Source organism: Armigeres subalbatus, chromosome 2 (genome assembly GCF_024139115.2).
Source record: "Armigeres subalbatus isolate Guangzhou_Male chromosome 2, GZ_Asu_2, whole genome shotgun sequence".
Classification (NCBI taxonomy): Eukaryota; Metazoa; Arthropoda; class Insecta; order Diptera; family Culicidae; genus Armigeres; species Armigeres subalbatus.
The window spans coordinates 275,182,286-275,195,135 of NC_085140.1; the positions used below are offsets into that span (position 1 = coordinate 275,182,286).

The 12,850-nt window shown below is 36.8% G+C and overlaps 1 protein-coding gene across 4 annotated transcripts in view; it reads right to left on the reverse strand.

The window, feature by feature from the left end:
- Positions 1 to 12,850, reverse strand: part of LOC134212270 (protein pinocchio) — a 179,797-nt gene that overhangs the window by 17,129 nt on the left and 149,818 nt on the right. The window contains exon 1 of one of the 4 annotated variants that reach the window (XM_062689977.1): positions 6,220 to 6,225. The exons of the other annotated variants lie outside the window; for them this stretch is intronic. The gene's annotated coding sequence lies outside the window, so the exon portion shown is untranslated. Of the gene's footprint in view, positions 1 to 6,219; positions 6,226 to 12,850 lie in introns of those variants that run through there. 4 annotated transcript variants of the gene reach the window in all.

A 12,850-nucleotide genomic window follows, 5' to 3' on the forward strand; every position in this document is an offset into this window, starting at 1 on the left:
TTGTTATCGCACTTATCTCAACTTATTGCTCAACTTATGTCACAAGACGAATCTCTTCATCTTTTAATATTTAATCGTGGTGTCATACTGTGAAATCAAATACATAGATGAGAGATTCGTCCGTTGAGCAATGATTACTGTAGATGACGACAGCTTCACGCTGAAAATTGATAAAGGGCAAGGTTCTAAATATAAAACGACTTGCTAATATGTTTTATGAATTGTCGTCATGCCCCTAGACGAAAGTTTCGCCTGACCAACCCCGTTAAACAACCGGAGAATGTGTTTCGTGTTTCAGTCTAATGTAATTAAGCTCCACGTCAGAGACAGTTGCGGAATATTCCAAAGGATCGCTAAAAGTAAACAATGGCATACTATTTACGGATCTCGTGACATTCATAGGGCAACCGTTTATTCTTCTCTATCTGATTATTGATTCAACAAAGCCGACTAGAAGCATCAAGTATCTTTGTTTTACGATAGTAATAAAAACTTGTTAAATTCAGCTTCGTTCCAATATGTTTTCAGTTTTCTACCTCAATCCAAATGTATTGTCTATCAACATTTTCGACAGGTTGTCGATATCCTCTATTGACTCTCCTGATTTGTTTATGTGTTTAGCTATGTGTATGTTCTAAGCATAACAATAACAGATCAGCCAGAGAACCGCCACCGAGAATAAATTCACTGTAAGCAGTAATCCATCTGAATGGAAGGGAGGTGCCCGTTACCATTAGAAGCGTGTCAAGGTTCGCGTGTTTGACATTCAAAATGGAGAGACCGTCTCACTTGGTAGTTTTCCTTTGTCTGTCATGCGAGTTGAATGACATTCAAATGTTCTTTGTAAATATCTCGAGTCAGGATGACATTGTTTTGTACTTTCTAACTTTTGTTCATAGGTTTTCCCAGTCTCAGTCTATACATGCTTTTTCAGGCGTTTCAGAAAGAACTCTCGAAGGACTTGTTCTGGAAAAATACTTAAAGTCAAAAGTAGATTAAACACAATAATACCAGAATTCCCTGTAATTATGCACAAAACAAAAACATTTTCAAATTTGGTAAATAAATCGACTGAACATAACTATGCTTTCACATTTTACATTCTTGCTTTCTTGTTCAGAACGTTCAAAATGGACGACATATACCGCCGAAACCATAAATTTACGGAGATAGAATCCTATCACATCAAAATTTTACTCATCTTTAATGAAGATTATAAATCCAGAGAGACCCCAATTAACTCGCTGATAACATGCAACTCAATTAGCGCAATGTTTCAGCGTGGCTATCGTTTTCACTCCACGGGCAACGTTGAGCAGCGATAACGCAGTCCGTTTCGAATCGCGTACTCTACGACGAACTCAATTGTGGAGCAAAGTTTCACTTTCCGTTCACTGTTTTCGCTGTGCAGCAGCAGCAAATGGACTTTTATGCCTATGTAAATAAAAACAAAAGAAAAAACCCACCAGAAGCGTTGTTGGCCATGCTTTTTTTCCCTCACGCTGAATTTGTTTGACGTTAACAGAGTGGCGCGTGTGTCCCCGCGCCACAACCATTACATCGATTATTATTGGTCAAACGCGCGCGCGCACATGAGAATACGATTAACCTGCTCGCGAATGTCGCCGACGACGTCGCCAATATAAAGCAAGAAAACGATCGACACGACGACCGGCCCGGAAGCAAGAAGCGCCTCGCCCGCCGCGGTGTCAATACGCGAGCTCGATTTCCAATCGGCAAACCACTGCTCCTCCCCCTCCCATAACCATAAGGAGGTACGTGGGAACGTGGGTCACCACTTGGGTCAGCACCACCACCCATGAATATGATGAAAAATTGGAACAAAGCGAAAAAGACGGACGACGGGTTACAACAATGTTGTAGCGCACCGGCAAAAAGGTTTTGCCTACGTCAGAGTGACTTTTCGTATGTTTTCGTTTGGGGCAGATGTAAACGTTCTGGACAATGTTACACAAGCATACATGAAAGCTCTGACGCAGTTGGGAGTTTGGATTGAACTGGTTTCAATGGTTCGTATTGACACGCATTTGATTTTGTCCACATTTAAAAAGAAAAACTTGTTTGAAATAGAAATTTGAATGTAATTAAAACCTATAATTTAAAACAGATAAAAAATTCGTTGTGCGTCAAACTATTTAACCAATGGTTTGAAATGACGAAAAGAATAGCGAATTGCAATCTGTTCATGGTACTTAAGAAAATTGACGACTGCATAACATTCGGTATGACGTACATCGTATGGAATTCAGCAAAATAGAGACGTATAGAAAGCGATTGGGGAACTTTTGACCATATTTATGCTCAATTTGCGTTGCGATTTCTTATTGATATTCTTCTGAAATGTCAATATGAAATAAGCTTTAATTTTCAGTGCAAGAACATATGTTGGATTTTTCGTAAATTTGTTATCATGGAAGATTCTATTTGTATTTGGCATCAACTTTCTATTAAGAACTGAATGTGTCCGAGAACCAAAAATGGAACCAAAATCGAGTCTCCAACGCCATGTTTGTTTGGCAGTGTTGAAAAAATCGCGTTATAACTCCTGTGCCAACTAATCAGATGGCTTTTTTTTCGATTTGTAATGAATGAAACAGTTAGACTTTCCTCCATAAATGTTGTTCAGAATTAATTTTGTTCAGCGTTATTTCTACATTCTGGTGATAGGAACAACTTCTAACTTGACAGATAAGTTAATGTGACTGTGAGCCTCAAAATTCGCAGTAGGAAGAAATGCTTTTCAAGATTGAAACAAAGACAGTGAAATACTGTTTCGACGTATTTTACTAAGTATCTTCGTTTAAAATGTCACTTAGTCATGTCATGAGTTAACATCGAGCACATGGTTTATGATAAAAATAGTAAGACCAGTTCGGTGATGTAGTCTTTGAAACTTGAACGACTGTGGATAATTTTAGCTGCAAGAAAATTGGTAAAGAAGGCCTATGAGTTATTTTTGTGAAAAACATTAAAAGGTTCTCTAAAAAAGGAATCGCTTTAGCAAAGCCATGCATTGTGTAACTTATATTGTCAAACATAAAACATTTCTAACATAATTATGTGAGCTTAAACTTATCATATGCGTCTATCAAATTTAGAAAGAAATATGGGAAGCATGACTAACTAACAGCATGTATTTATACATTGAAGTTACTGTTACGCGGTTAGATTTAATAAATTTCCACAGCATTTCACCGGATTTTCCTTCGTTTTATGTAAAACTTTTCGTGCGGTCAACTCAATGTTTCGCGAGTCCGGTATGCTTCTTGACGGAAGGGTAGATGAATAAGTCGGGTGACAAATTACTGTTCAATTTAGTTCAACAAATTAGTTCAAAAAGATAACATTATAAAAAATATGCAAAGAAATTAGAATAATGAATAGCAGGGTTGAATAACAAGATGTTGCAAAGAACATAACAAAATGAGAATAATGCAGTAAAAGATAGTACAAAGAAAATGTGATATCGTCTCCGTTAAACTTCCTGACGGAAAAGCAGATAAATAGCAGGAGACAAAACTGATGCAAATAAGATACCATTTTGAAAAAATGTATAAAAGTTGGCAACATGACATTAAGATGTAAAAATGATGACAAAATGAAAGCAAAAAGAAAATAGCAAAAGATGATAAAAAAGAATGCTAATGTCTTCAGTTGGCTCCCTGATATAAGGGCCGAGGAACAAAAATGGTTAGAAAAATATTGCAGTGAAAAAAATAAAAATAATAAAATTGGAAGAGTTGGCAAAAAAGGAAATGAAGAAAGCAAGCGTCCTGGTGGAGGGGCAGAGGAGGCCTACAAAGAAGAGTAACAAAAATAAAACTATGGTACAATGGGAGATATAGAAACAGCTAAAAAAGACTAGCGTTTCCGGAAGGCTCCGTAACAGAAGGGCAGAGAAGTAGGACGGTAGACAACATAAGGTGCGAAACAATAGAGAATTATGGGAAAAACTAGCAAAAAACTGTTAAAATATTGAGACTGTGGAACAAATGTATTTGTTTTTGGATTAGGTTTTTGGATATTTGAAAACCGGATTTGTTTCAAAAGATGAAATATAGGAAATGGATTTAAGGATTTTTTTACATTATAATTCTTTCATAAGAATTTATACCTAGGTTAAAACGACCTATCATGGAGGAGTTAAGCTCCACGCCAAAACAAAATTGATTTCGAAAATTCTTCAAAAATGAACTGTTCTCACAATCACATTGCAGTAGTTGAATAGGGTGCTCGTTAACTCTAGTTTCGTAAATATTACGTCAATTGTGCTAAGCTTATGTTGTTTTGTTTTTATCACAACAAAAACTAACTATCGCAATTGCGGTATTGCTTGTATTTCTTATGGAGAGCGATACTACAACAATAGAACCTTAGCACAATAATAGGCTCAAAGGAAGCAATTTTTTAATGAAAAATGTTGATTTTTCATCAGCTTGGAAAGAAATTTTGTCAAACAAAAGGTGTTCTAGTGGTTGATTCGAAGAGTTTCAGCGGATCCACAATTGTTTTGGATGCTTTTATATCCAGGATGGACTATTTAAACACTACCCGGGTAGAAACCGTGATATTGATAACAAAATATGATATTAACTTGTTTGAAATAAGAGTAAAAATAACAAGCGAAAATAACAAAAAATTGCACCGAAATATCATAAAAATATCGGGTTTTGTTATTAAGAAGAACAAACTAATAGCTCAAGATATTGATAAGTTCTTGTTAATGGCAAAACCTGATATTTTTATGATATTTCGGTGCAATTTTTTGTTATTTTCGCTTGTTATTTTTACTCTTATTTCAAACAAGTTAATATCATGTTTTGTTATCAATATCACGTTTTACTGTTAATGAGCCATTTTCGTCTACCCAGGTACCGCAACATTAGGACATACCACATAGGATATTCAAATTCAGAATTACAGAGAGGGGGAAGGGTCATTTGGCCGAAAGCCACTAGACCGGAGAAACCATTAGGTTGAAACCCATCTGTCCGAAAGTCATTTGTCTGAAAGGGGTGTTTGGCCGAAAGGGTGGTTTGGCCGAAAGGGTCATTTGGCCGAAAGGCTCGTTTGGCCGAAAGGGTCATTTGGCCGAAAGGTTCGTTTTGCCGAAAGGGTCGTTTGGCCGAAAGGGTCATTTGGCCGAAAGGGTCGTTTGGCCGAAAGGGTCATTTGACCGAAAGGATCATTTAGCCGAAAGGGTTATTTGGCCGAAAGGATCATTTGACCGAGAGGGTCATTTGGCCGAAAGGGTCATAAGGCCGAATAGGACATTTGGCCGAATATTTCATTTGAAAAGTGAGAAATTAGGAATGAGAAGAGAGACGTCTCACTTCTCACTCTTCATTTTTTTCTTCTCACAATAAAAAGTGAGAAGCGCGAGATGAGTAGTGAGACGATTCACTACCCACTTCGCATTACTCACTTTTCACAGTTAGAAGTGAGAAAGGAAGAGTGAGAAGTGAGATGTCTCATTACCCACTTCGCACTACTCACTTTTTACAGTGAAAAGTGAGAAATGAGGAGTGAGAAGTGAGACGTCTCACTGCTCACTTCACGCTTCTTACTTTTTACAACGAGAAGTGATAAATGAAGAATTAGAAAGTCTCTCTTCTTACTCCAAATTTCTCACTTTTCAAATGGCCAAATGGCCCTTTTAGTCAAATGACCCTTTCAGCCAAACGACCCTTTCAACCAAATGACCCTTTCGGCCAAATGACTCTTTCGGCCTAATGACCCTTTCGGCCAAATGACCCTTTCAGCCAAACGACCCTTTCGGGCAAATTGCCCATTCGGCCAAATGACTTTCGGTCTAATGGTCTGTTCGGCCAAATGGTATATTCGGCCAAACAACTTTCGGCATATTCGGAAATTTAAATGGAAGAATATAATCTGTAGAACGGAACGGTTCCTGATTGGATTGGAAGATTTAGGATTGGATTTGAATTTTGATTGAATTTGGAGTAGATTTGAATTCGACTTGTATTAGATTTGGATTGGATTTGAATTAGATTTGAATTGGATTTGAATTGAATTTGAATTGCGTTTGGGTTGGGTTTGGATTTTGTTCGAATTGGATTTAAGTTAAATTGTATTAGGATTGGATTTGTATTTAGACTGGATTTAGATTGGCTTAGAATAAGATTAGGATTGGATCTGTATTGGATTTGGATTATGATTGACTTTGGATTGGAAGTGGTTTTGGTTTGGATTGCATTGAGAATGAATGCTTATCATATTTGGATTGGACTGCATTAGGATTGGATTTGAATTTGGATTTAAATCGGATTGGATTGGATTTGAATTGAATGTAGTCTGAATTTAGATTGGATTGGGACTCATTATGGATTGGAGTTTGAATTTGAATTGGATTTAAACTGGATTTGAATTACATTTAGATTGGATTTGAATTGATTTAGATTGGTTTAGTTTGGATCAGATTTGGATAGGAGTTGGATTGTGTTTGGATTGGATTTTAATTGAATTTGAATTGGATTGGATTTGGGATTGGAGTACATAAAATTCAGATTGGAATTGAAATTTAAATGGAACTGTATTTAAAATTTGAATTGAATTTGATTTGAATCGAATAAGATTTGGATTGGATTTGAATTGAAATATAATTTTGATTGAATTTGGAATGGATTTATAATGAATTTGGGTTGGATTCTGATTGGATTGAAAAGATTTTAAAATGGATTTAGATTTGATTTGAATTTTGATTGAATTTACATTGGATTTGGACTAGATTTGGATTGGACTTGGATTCGATTTGAATTGAATTTGGATTAGATTAGGATTGTAAACTGAATTGATTGAGAGTTGTATTAGATTTGGATTGGATTTGAATTGGGTTTGAATTGCTTTTGGGTTGGATTTGGATTGTGTTTGGACTGGATTTAGATTGGATTCGGATTGGATCTGCATTGGATTATGATTGACTTTAGATTGGAAGTGGTTTTGATTTGGATTGCATTTAGAATGGATTTTTATTAGATTTGGTTTGGACTGAATTAGGATTGGATTGGGTTTGAATTGGATTTGGAGTTTATTTGATTTGATTGGGAATGAGTTTGAATTGGATTTAGTCTAAATTTGTATTGGGTAGAACTCATTATGGATTGGGTTTGAATTCGAATTGGATTTAGGGCCAAAAGGCCCTTTTAGTCAAATGACCCTTTCAGCCAAACGACGCTTTCAACCAAATGACCCTTTCGGCCAAATGACTCTTTCGGCCTAATGACCCTTTCGGCCAAATGACCCTTTCAGCCAAACGACCCTTTCGGGCAAATTGCCCATTCGGCCAAATGACTTTCGGTCTAATGGTCTGTTCGGCCAAATGGTATATTCGGCCAAACAACTTTCGGCATATTCGGAAATTTAAATGGAAGAATATAATCTGTAGAACGGAACGGTTCCTGATTGGATTGGAAGATTTAGGATTGGATTTGAATTTTGATTGAATTTGGAGTAGATTTGAATTCGACTTGTATTAGATTTGGATTGGATTTGAATTAGATTTGAATTGGATTTGAATTGAATTTGAATTGCGTTTGGGTTGGGTTTGGATTTTGTTCGAATTGGATTTAAGTTAAATTGTATTAGGATTGGATTTGGATAAGATTAAGATTGGATTGGATTTAAATGGATTTAGATTGTATTTAGACTGGATTTAGATTGGCTTAGAATAAGATTCGGATTGGATCTGTATTGGATTTGGATTATGATTGACTTTGGATTGGAAGTGGTTTTGATTTGGATTGCATTTCGAATAGATGTTTATCATAGTTGGATTGGACTGCATTAGGATTGGATTTGAATTTGGATTTAAATCGGATTGGATTGGATTTGAATTGAATGTAGTCTGAATTTAGATTGGATTGGGACTCATTTTGGATTGGATTTGGGTTGGGTTTGAATTTGAATTGGATTTAAACTGGATTTGGATTAGATTTAGATTGCATTTGAATTGATTTAGATTGGTTTAATTTGGATCAGATTTGGATTGGGGTTGGATTGTGTTTGGATTGGATTTTAATTGAATTTGAATTGGATTGGATTTGGGATTGGAGTACATAAAATTCAGATTGAATTTGAAATTGAAATGGAACTGTATTTAAAATGGATTTAGATTGTGATTGGACTGGATTTTGATTGGATTAGATTTAAATTGGACTTTGATTGGATTTGAATTGAATTGGATTTGGATAGGATTTAGAATGGATTTGAAAATGGAAATGGATTTTGTTTGGAATAGATTTGGAGCGTATTTGAATTTCTCTTTTTTTTCGAATTTATATTTGAACTGAATTTGATTTGAATCGAATAAGATTTGGATTGGATTTGAATTGAATTTAATTTTGATTGAATTTGGAATGGATTTATAATGAATTTGGGTTGGATTCTGATTCGATTGATAAGATTTTAAAATGGATTTAGATTTGATTTGAATTTTGATTGAATTTACATTGGATTTGGACTAGATTTGGATTGGACTTGGATTCGATTTGAATTGAATTTGGATTAGATTAGGATTGTAAACTGAATTGATTGAGAGTTGTATTAGATTTGGATTGGATTTGAATTGGGTTTTAATAGCGTTTGGGTTGGATTTGGATTGTGTTTGGACTGAATTTAGATTGGTTCGGATTCGATCTGCATTGGATTATGATTGACTTTGGATTGGAAGTGGTTTTGATTTGGATTGCATTTAGAATGGATTTTATTAGATTTGGTTTGGGCTGAATTAGGATTGGATTGGATTTGAATTGAATTTGGAGTTTATTTGATTTGATTGGGAATGAGTTTGAATTGGATTTAGTCTAAATTTGTAGTGGATAGAACTCATTATGGATTGGATTTGGATTGGGTTTGAGTTTGAATTGGATTTAGATCGGATTTCGTTTGTATTTTTTTGGATGTTGATTGGATTTGAATTCGATTTTGAATGTATTTGGATTTGGTTTGGATTAGATTTGGGTTGGGTTTTGATTGGATTCGAATTAGATTGGATTTGGAATGAAATGGATTTGGATGGAGTTTGGAATGGATTTACGTTAGATTCAGATTGGATTTGAAATTGAATTTGAATTGGATTTAGATTGGATTTGGATTAGATTTAAATTGGACTTGGATTGGATTTGGATTGACTTTGGATAGGAATCAGATTGTATTTGAAAATGGATTTGAATTGGATTTGGATTGTGTTTGGAATGGATTTGGAGTGTATTTAAATTCGATTTGGATAAGATTTAGATTGGACTTGGATTAGATTTGGATTTGATTAGGATTGGACTATATTTGGATTTGGATTTGCATTGGATTGGATTAGTTCGTTTTGCAATGGGTTTGGATTTTAATTGAATTGGATTGTATTGGGATTTCTTTTAGATAGGATTTTAATGAATTGAATTCATTTTTTAATTGGATTTGGATTAAATTTGAGTTAGATTTGGATTGTATTAGCACTGGAATTCAATTGGATTGGGATTTGATCTTATTTTGATTTAAATTTGATTGGATTTGAATTGATCTGGGAATGGAAATGGATTTGGATTGGGCAATCAAACGCTGTTTGGCAATCAAAGAACCTCGGAATCTAATGCCTTTGATTTGGTGGAATTAAAATCAAATCTAGCAAAAAGAACTTGAACAACGTCAAAAATTGAACAATTTCAATCAACCTTTCATTGTTATTGTCAAAATAAATAGCGAGAACGATCGAATAAAGCTGTATCGTTAGTTCTCGATAAAGGTCTGACGTGAGTGCTAGTAAAAAAAACTTTGCTTCAAATAATAGTTAAGGGTGTGACGGGGAATGGGTTGATCCCTATTAGGAATACACATCGTTACCCTAAATGTAAATAATTAGGATATTTTATTTGACTATGGGAGATTCTGTTTACCCACTTCTTGTTTTGTATATTGGACATTTAATGTTAAGGCTTAGCGAATCTCCGAAGCAATATTCGCACATTATTTCTGATAGCACTGTATGGAAGATAAACTTGCAATGCCTCAATTTTTTTGACGTAGATTTTGGCCATTTGTTCTTGTCTAATGCTCCTTGTGCTGAAACAAGAGTTGCATTCGTGCTGAGAGTGCGTTATAGTTGCCGTGGAGGCTACCATACGAAAACTCCATGAGTCGGGATGTTTATCCGATTCAATTTGATTCTTCTGTCTCCGCTGTAGCGGAGCATAGAACAAATTATCACCGCGCACGATGACCCGGTGACGGTGTAGTGTTACGGCAGAGGCATATTTTTTGCTGCGTTGGTAGCACTGGTCAGCCTCAGCCTACGTCAAAAAGTGCAATTCTTTTTATATTCTGATGCAAATGCAATGGGAAAATTATTAATTATATTTATGAGAAATATATTGATTTGAAGAGGTTATTTAAAGAGCTTCGGGCAGTCGGTTTTTGGGTCTTCAAGTGTTGTACGTCGGTCGGTTCAGTGTTAAAGTTTGCTTGCCTCTAAAAAGCGTGCTACAGTAATAAAGATGTTGTATATAAAGCAGATAATATTCGAGTGTGACCAGGTGTAACAACTAGTTGAGCAAGGTCCGACAAAGTGATCTGTTGGTTTATTTTACAAAAGAAAGGTATAGTTTGTAAGAAGCAAGTGTTACATAGTAAAAGAAAATAAATCATAAAGTTTTGTTTCAATCGTGTTTAGATGTTTGACTGGAAAACCTGAAAAACCAGTGCCGCGCCGCTGGCCCTGGACTCTTCGCATTACAAGTCTAATTTTTTTCTGAATTCTGTCTGAATTCAAATAAAACTGGTGTAGTCAGTCAGTGAGACACTTCTACCTAAATATAATCGGCATTCAGCAATTTTCCAATTAATTCGTAGAGTTCATAAGTCAATCTACAAAACACTTGGAAATAGCGCTGCTGGAGCACGAAGTGTGAAAACGAGATTATTTCATGACTTTTAAAATAGACATTTTCATTGACACAAACCCGTCTCAATTGGGACAGTCGGACGCTGCCCAATTTGTTAATCATAAACATTATGGAAATTTAGGATCCGTTTGGCGTGGCTCAGGCTCAGGCCTATTCTCACGCGATCCAGTTCGCTCTTCCTCGAAGTGGTCGCAAATTGCGCCACAAAGACGACGACGACGCATTAATTTTCGCCATCCTTTGTCCAGCCCAGTCCACGGCGTACTTGCAAATTCTTCAAACCAGCCACTCACTGTCGCCGGACAAAATGGCTATTTGCGTCACACAAGCCTGAAGACTAAAGGCCACACCAAATATCATGCCAATTTTACTTAACGGGGCGCGCTCGACAATGGAAGAGTGGCATCCATTTGTCAATTGATTCCAATCAGTAGTGCTGCTGCCACTTGCAACGCAACAGATCGAGGATCGCCCCTTCTTCATTGCAGGCCGTCGTCGTGGGTTCGATTGGTTGCCGCCGCCATGCAAGCGCCAATCGGAAAGGGGCCCGACACAGTAACCATCAACATTGTACAGGTTTAAGTTAGTTAGCACCGGCACTTGACCGGTTATGGCCAGAGTCAACTGCTGGAAACTCAATTATTGGTCCGTAAATTAATCAGCGACTTTTTCTCAGCCATGCGAATTGGGCTGGATCGATGGGGAAGAGTAGGGCGCCATCGTCGGGGCATGCATTGTCCCTTGCCGGGATTGATTGGACCGTCAAGTGTCCCCTGGCGGTCTGGAATGGAACTGATCTGTGTCGGAATTCGGTCGATTGATGAGGTTCGCACTGGTTTCCGATGAAGCGATCATCATCATCATCATCATAGTGCGTTAATTGATAATCGTTTGATCGAACAAGGCTCGCCTTGTTTTGTCAATCAATTGCGTGGTGTGAGGGGCAGTTGTAAAAGCATTGGCCCATACCGTGCACAGGGGCGAGGGGCGATCGCCGGGATATCCCCGTCATTGAGCCGAATGTTCGATCACATGACTTGCGGACGGCCAGCAGCAGCGGTGTTCAAAACAAGTCGTGCGTCAACGATTGAGAGTGCGATGCGAAACGATCTGCGTTGCGTTGTGGCGCGTGATTTTGGGATTTTTTTTTCTCTTGGACTCGATGGCGTTAATTGCGCGACTGCGCGAAATAGGGGGCACTTTGCGAGGGTATGTTAATTGGGAGTGAGGATGGGCGGACAACTGTTGTCAAGTGATTGGTGTAGATATTTTGTTTTCGGCTGAAATCCGGAAAAACCGGATAGCGAAAGTCAATTGTCAAACCGTTCTACACGTGAGGTGCGATGTCGGAAGTGGGGTGCTCTATTCGCACTTCAATGCATTACGGAATGCACTACTTACGACACGTAAGGGACCGGAAGTCGAATAGGTTTTTTCGAACAGGTTATTCCAGATATTAGTAATTGATAGCTCTTGAACAAAAAAAAAAAAAATACATGGAAGTATAGAGGTTTGATATCATCGAAATCAATAGAGTGGCGATGGCTGCAGGATCAGTCTTAAATAGTAACTTCGTAAAATGAATAAATGGAAGCGTTTCCCATGTCAAAAATACTTTGAAGTACACACTAAAATATCTGAGCTAAAAACGCCTTTGGGAGTTTCTTAGTTCGTCCACTAGAGGTTTTTTTTTCGAATATAAAATAAGGTTAGCCAACTAATCTTCAAAATTTTCAAATCTAGAAAGAACGAATTATTTTATCACATCTACAGCCATAATTATCGAGCGCAAAAAGCGGGATGCTGTATTTTATCGCGTTCTATATGTTGTTGCAACGTCATACGTTTGCTCAATATATTAGCAAACAATCAATAAATGATTTAACAAATTAATTTTCTTGAGGTCTGATGAAATTAAT